The following is a 7,500-nucleotide window of genomic DNA, read 5'->3' as shown; positions in this document are numbered from 1 at the left end:
TCTCTCTGATGCTGATGTTGCCTTTGTCTTTTTTAAATTTTAAAGACGATGTAGATGAAGTATCATTATTCATGCATTTGACGATGTTGTTGTCGATAACTTTTTTGATGACGTTGTCAGTGAGAGATGTACTCCCGCATTCCCTTTTTGGATCCTTCCCGCACTCCTCTGGATCCATTTCAGCATCCCTCCTAGATCCATATTCACTTACTTCCTCTTCCTGTATCCGATACTGGATATTGTTGGTGGTGGTGCCGGATTTCACCATCGTTGTTCCTTATATTTCTGCTGTAAATGTTGTAAAATGTTGTTGATGGTTTTATTGTTGTTGTTGTTGATGATGTTGTTGTTGTTGATATTGTTGTTATTGATGTTGATGTTGTTTTGTTGTTGTTAAGAATTTCATGATGTGGTTAATTTAATTAATGCTCTTGACATAATTAACGTTTCAATTGCCTGACTGAAGGTGTGGATGTGGATGATGTGTGCTTGAGAATGATAGAAGAACCATGGATGTAAGATATATATCCACCCACATGGATCTAACCTTACCTACGAATGTAATCTCTAGCAGCCATCGCTATCAAAATAAACTGTAGTCGATGCTCTGACATCAAACACTGGCATTAGTATTAAAGTAATAATCATAATAAATAATAAAAATTATTATTGTTGTTGTGTTGTTGTTGTTGTTGTTGTTGTTGTTGTTTCCTTTCTCTAAACGTTTGAAGTTTCGGTTACTACATACCAGCAGTAACACACAGTAAAAAAAGCAGTAGCAGTTGCATCAGTTGCAGCAGAAGTAGTTGAAGTAGTAGTAGAGTTAGTTTCAGTGGTAACAGAAGTAGCGACAATGCCGACAGCAGCGGTAGTGATAAAACAACAAGAAGACAAACGACAACATCATCCTCAACAACAACAATAACAACAACGAAATGCCATCATAAACTCTGCACCGGATGACCTCGTCGGCTCGTGATTGGTCCTAATAAATTATCATAATGAGAGGCACGAATATTCAACAGCATCTTATTTGCATAGATATCAATCAGAGGAAGAGTTAATTGCATAAAATATGTTAATTTAACCAGCTAAACCATTCATACAAACACGTAAATACATACGCATCATACATACACATACAAACACATTTATATAAACAGATATAAACAGTCTATTCACCCATACAAATGTACACAAACATACACATACACACACACATATTCATTAATTTACACATATAAACCCACATACATACGTACATATAAAAACCAATCACACTAGCACACACACACACATGTATACATACACTCACGCACACACACATGTATACATACACATACACTCACGCACACATACACACACGTGCGTACGTGCGTGCATGATGGTATACAGTGCAGATTTTATTGTTAGGAACAGAGGCAGTAAATATGGAATATAAGGTAGATAAATTTGAATAATTAAATGAATATTGATGAATGCTTCGTAGAAATGTGTATATGCGCTTTCTCACTGATGTTTATGTTGTTGATGATGTGTTAGTGTGCGTGCGTGCGTGTCTGTGCGTGTGCATGCATGCATGTGTGTGTGTGCGTGTGTGTGTGTGCGTGTGTGTGTGTGTGGTTGTTGATAGCGATGTACGTTGTATGTGTTTGCAAATATGAGTTTTGTGTTTATGTGGGTGTCCGTGTGATGTATCTGGTATTTGTGTAATGTTGTGTGTTTGTGTGTTTGTGTGTGTGTGTGTGTTTATGTGCGAGAATTTTTTCCATTTTCTGTAGTGACTTTATTGTTTATCGTGTCATCTTGCACTATCATACAGTACCACATTAACTACTGACATTACTTCACAGATGATGGAGAGGTAAGAACTCGATTCGAAATGATTCTCATGGTTGAAAAAAAAAACTCACTGACTAGAGAAGCAGCAGTTCATTCGAAAGAGATGTTCATTCCACAGTGGACAGTGGACCGAAAACATGAAGATCTGCATTGTCCTTCGTTCGAAGCATCTCCCGTTGTTACAAGGATCTTCTCAGCTGCAGTAGCCAGCATTTGGAAGTTATTGTCGCTTGATCTAGAAGTTGATGACACTACCAACAATGCAGTACAATACTATTAATACTACTGCTACAACCACTACTACTACTACTACTGCTGCTGCTGCTAATACTGCTAATACTACTTATGCTGGAAGCTAGTGCAGCTACTACCAGCGCTCACAACTTGCAAGCCATTTTCAATTACTTAAACTTTGCGTCAGTGGCACTCCTTCCTCGCCTCTTCATGGACTGCAGAGTAGGTCATTAGATTGTTTATAGCTGAGTCTGCTATTAAAGAAAGAAGATATATATCTATTATGTTCTCTCACACCTTGGCTCTTTTTTATTCTCACTCACGCACACATAAACACACACACACACATACACAACACACATTTACACAACACACATACATACACACACATACACAACACAACGCACACACACACATACACAGACACACACATACACAACACACACAACATAGACACACACATATACACAGACACATATAAATATATGTGTTGTGTATATATATAATGGAATTTAACGGAAACACATTTACCCACAAACACTCTGCTTTATAACAGTTGCTTTTTAATACTATAAAAAGTTTTTATAGTATTAGTAGCTGTAATAATAGTAGAAGTAGTAGTATTCGTACTAGAATAGTAGTAATAGTAGTGGTATTATTATTATTATTATTAGTAGTAGTAGTAGTAGTGGTAGTAGTAGTAGTAGTAGTAGTAGTGGTAGTGGTAGTCACAGCAGTGGCAGCAGCAGTAGTAGTAATAACAATAATCAATGCTTCCCGGAATTATTGCCTTTGTTTCGTTCATGTGTTCTTTCATTGGCATTTTATTAACACTCAGTAAAGGTTCCTGCTATCACTTAGTTGTTTAATCACGTTTTACAGCCAGCTTTATCATCTGCGTATAGTGGTTTTCTTGTTTGTTTGTTTGTCTGTTTGTTCATTCGTTCGTTTGTTTGCTTGTTTGTTTGTCTGTCTCTCTGTCTGTCTGTCTGTTCCTCTCGCTTTCTCTGTTTGTTTGTTTTATTGTTCATGTTATAATCTGTTTCGTAAAAATTGAGACTTGAATGACATTTTAACTTTCACGAATTGTTAAAAATACTCATCATCATCATCATCACCATTATCACTATCGCCATCATCATCACCATCAACATTAGTATTATCCTCCTCATCATCATCCTCATCCTCCTCATCATCATCCTCATCATCATCCTCCTCGTCATCACCATCATCATTCTCATCATCATCACCATTATCATCATCATTTGCAGTATCTCAATTCGCTCATTCATTCATTAATCATTCCATAAAACAATTTTATGGTGTGGCGGTTGGCGGCCAGTCTGTTACCTCTTTATAATATATTTGCTTTATTAATTTGTCTTTTCATTCATTCATTCATTTATTCATTTATTCCTCCAGTCATTTCATTCAGCCATTCATAAATTTATTCGTTCCTTCATTTTTTATTTCTTTTTCCATTCAGGCACTTGCCCACTCATTCGTTCATGTATTCATTCAAGTTCCCAATCAGTAACTGTTCATTCGCTTATTTTCCATCCATCCATCCATCTAATTGTCACTCTCTCACTCACTCATCCATCACTCATCCATCACTCACTCACTCATTCATCTATATATTAATAATTGTCAATTCACTCACTCACTCATCCATTCATTCATCCATTAACTTTTTATTCCCTCACTCATTCATGCACACATACATACAGGCAGGCATTCGCTGTCGTAAATTTTAAACGACATTCTAAATTTCAAGTCACCGTAATTAACGCTGCTTCTCCATCTTGCACAGATTGAACGGCACGTAGTGGAAAAACTCATTTTGGGAGAAAAGTCTCCACCTGGATCATATAAATTTCGTGTATTCTTATGTATAAATCCAGGGTGGAAAAACATTTAAGTTTAGATACTGAAATTATGGAAAAAAGTGGAATATCCATAATAATGACGTCATTTTTTTTTTAATTTTAGCTCTTCCAGCACAAATTATTTTTAGCTAGGATTTCATTTTTTGTACTTGGGAATGTTATATTTTGTATTTGGGAATGTTATATTTTATGTATTTAGGAATGTTATATTTTATGTATTTAGGAATGTTATATTTTATGTATTTAGGAATGTTATATTTTATGTATTTAGGAATGTTATATTTTATGTATTTAGGAATGTTATATTTTATGTATTTAGGAATGTTATATTTTATGTATTTAGGAATGTTATATTTTATGTATTTAGGAATGTTATATTTTATGTATTTAGGAATGTTATATTTTATGTATTTAGGAATGTTATATTTTATGTATTTAGGAATGTTATATTTTATGTATTTAGGAATGTTATATTTTATGTATTTAGGAATGTTATATTTTTCGGCAATGTTATATGTACAGATAACGTGTATTAAACACGTATCAATCAAATATTTTCAATTCAAATGGACATTCTTTTTTATTTATATATTTCAATAACCATTAAAATTTTTGTGTTGGCTCTATGTTTTTGTATTTTTTTATTCACTATTAAAAGTTTCATTTGATTAGAAATTTTACTGGTTAGTATAGTGTATTAACGACTCAAAATGGCAAATTTTTTAAAATTGGTCAATTATTGTAGAAATTTCGTTCTGCATAATTCATTTACGATTGAAGATAGTCAATTTTGGGACACTCACTTTTTCTACATACTTAGTTGTATGTTTGTATACCTTGTTTGAGATTAAATAACTACAAATATAATTCAAAGACCAAATTTGACTGTATCGCTTGTCTGGAAAATTAAGAGGGAAAATGCCTTTGAGAAAATTTTCAAGTAAGCTGGTTTTTTTAATAACTGGTTAAGTTGTTTAGTAATTTTTGCAGTAGCTTCAATTTATAAATTTTGTAAAATATCAAATTACAACAAAAAAGTAATTAATGAACTTTCACAAAAATATCCAAATTTAAAAAGTATATACCCTCCGTTGAACAAAATTATGTTTGAAATAAGTTTTCCGACTTCACTAGATTTGAAACTACAAAAAAATTAAAAAATAATCCAATGAAATTATACAATTACTGAAACAAAGGCGACATAGGTATTAACTATATTTTATTTCAATTCTTACGAGTCAAGACCATGGTCTAGACAGACACTCGTTCATTTTTCCAAACAAATTCACTCACTTTCACTCACTCTCACTCACTCATTCGTTCATTCATAACCAAGATAAGGTCAGAAAAAATCCAGGCCCCCATCATATTAGAGATTGTCCGTGGCATGTTGCTGGAGCTAGGCAAATTTCGCTGCAGACGATTGCGCCATAAAAGTTGCACTGCGTCAACTCCACGCTGCTGCTTCGAAGCTGTTTCTTTTTCTTGTTTGTATCTATGTTTGTCTATTTTATCTATGTTTGTCTGCATCTATGTTTTTTCTGTATCTATGTTTGTCTATTTCATCTATGCTTGTCTGTATCTATGTTTGTCTGTATCTATGTTTGCTTATATCAATTACTACTTATATCTATGTTGCTTATTTATACGTTCTATGTTTGCTTATGTTCGTCTGTTTATAACAATGTTTGCTCATAACTAGCTGTTAATTTTTTTGGATTGCTTATATCTATGTCTGTTATATCTATGTTTGTTTATATCTATGTTTAATTTTCCATGTTTTTTGGCGTTTAATATTTAAGTGATGTTTTAGTATCTTTGGTTCTTTGATTATGATTTCTAATCGCATTTGCGTTCACTGACCTATTTCTCAAATTGAAGTCTGTTTTGTATATTTGAATGAAAAACTGCATCATTTTACATTTGCACAGTACAAATCCATGCTACATTCAAAACATGGTCATATGAGACATAGTACTCCTAGTTTAGTTGCAAGTCATTGTATACGCGCGTGAAAATCTTCAAACGTTGTTTCACGGTTATGAAGAGGCATATTCAGGCGGTTACTTCTCATCCTTGAAAAGGATAACATTATTAAGAAATTTATTTTTATTTAGAATATGATGTAAGACAGCCAATTAAAACAGCCAAAGACGAATCAGTAACTGTGTTGCTCATAGCCAAATATTCAGAGCCAAAATGTTGTAACCAAACATTTTTGGATTCCATGATTCGACCGGCAAAAAATTAAAAATGGGATTGGAATAGTTAGAGAGACGGATGGATATTGAATAGGATAAATAATGGATGAGTAAATGAATGAATGATTGATGGGATGGATGAAAAGACGAAGTATGAATCAGCAGATTGGTGAATAAACTAGTCGTACTAGTAGATGACTGGATATTAATGGATGGATGATAATGTACTTAAACAAGTGTCTATATGAATGAATGAATGTATGAGTGAGTGAATGAACAAACGAACGAATGAATGAATCATTGACTGAATATACCAACAGAGAGATGGATGAATGGATGGATGGATGAAGGGCGGATGTTTCGAATAATTAAAATTGGCATCGGTACTATTTTTATTGAGGAAAATTGTGTCAGGAATTGTTAATAATAACGTTCATAGTAATTATATCTATAAAAGCAAAATAATAATAATTATTATATATTATTTTTATTATTATTATTATTATGATCCATAGTTATTGAAAAATTATGTTTTATAACCAACGAAATTCTCATGGTGCATTTACGACAAATCGTGTGTGTGTGTGTGTGTGAGTGTGTGAGTGTGTGTGAGTGTGTGTGTGTGTGTGTGTGTGTGAGTGTATGAGTGTGTGAGTGTGTGTGTGTGTGAGTGTGTGAGTGTGTGTGTGTGTGTGTGTGTGTGTGTGTGTGTGTGTGTGTGTGTGTGTGTGTGTGTGTGTGTGTGTGTGTGTGTGTGTTGTTGGACACTCCCGCACTGTTTATTGCAAACAAATTCTTAAAAACTATACACAACCGAAGTGATAAATTTACAAATCTTAATAATTTTGAATTAAAATTCGACTAATAGATACAAAAATCGACTAATAAATAACAAAATTAGACAAATTGAAAATGGAAAACTGGTAAAAACTAAACAGTTTATATTTAAGTGTGACGGAGTTTGATTTACAGAATGCAAAGAAAGTATAGTAACAAAATGGAACGATTAATGGATCAGTTAGTAGTTATTTCATTTATAATTTTATTTATTTACTTGATCTGCCTTTTTTGATTTAATTTAAATAACTATTTTTTTTTAAATTGAAAAATTTATTAAGGTTATCAAAGCTATACAACCAGTAATATTGTTAACTATTTAAAAAACCGTCTGATAAACTAATCAACCAATCAACCAACCAATCAACCAACCAACCAATCAACCAACCAACCAACCAACCAACCAATCAACCAATCAACCAACCAACCAACCAACCAATCAACCAACCAGCCAATCAACCAACCAGCCAATCAACCAACCAATCAACCAACCAGCC

The sequence above is a fragment of the Helobdella robusta genome (assembly GCF_000326865.2).
Source record: "Helobdella robusta unplaced genomic scaffold HELROscaffold_28, whole genome shotgun sequence".
NCBI lineage: Eukaryota > Metazoa > Annelida > Clitellata > Rhynchobdellida > Glossiphoniidae > Helobdella > Helobdella robusta.
This window is presented reverse-complemented; position numbering follows the sequence as displayed.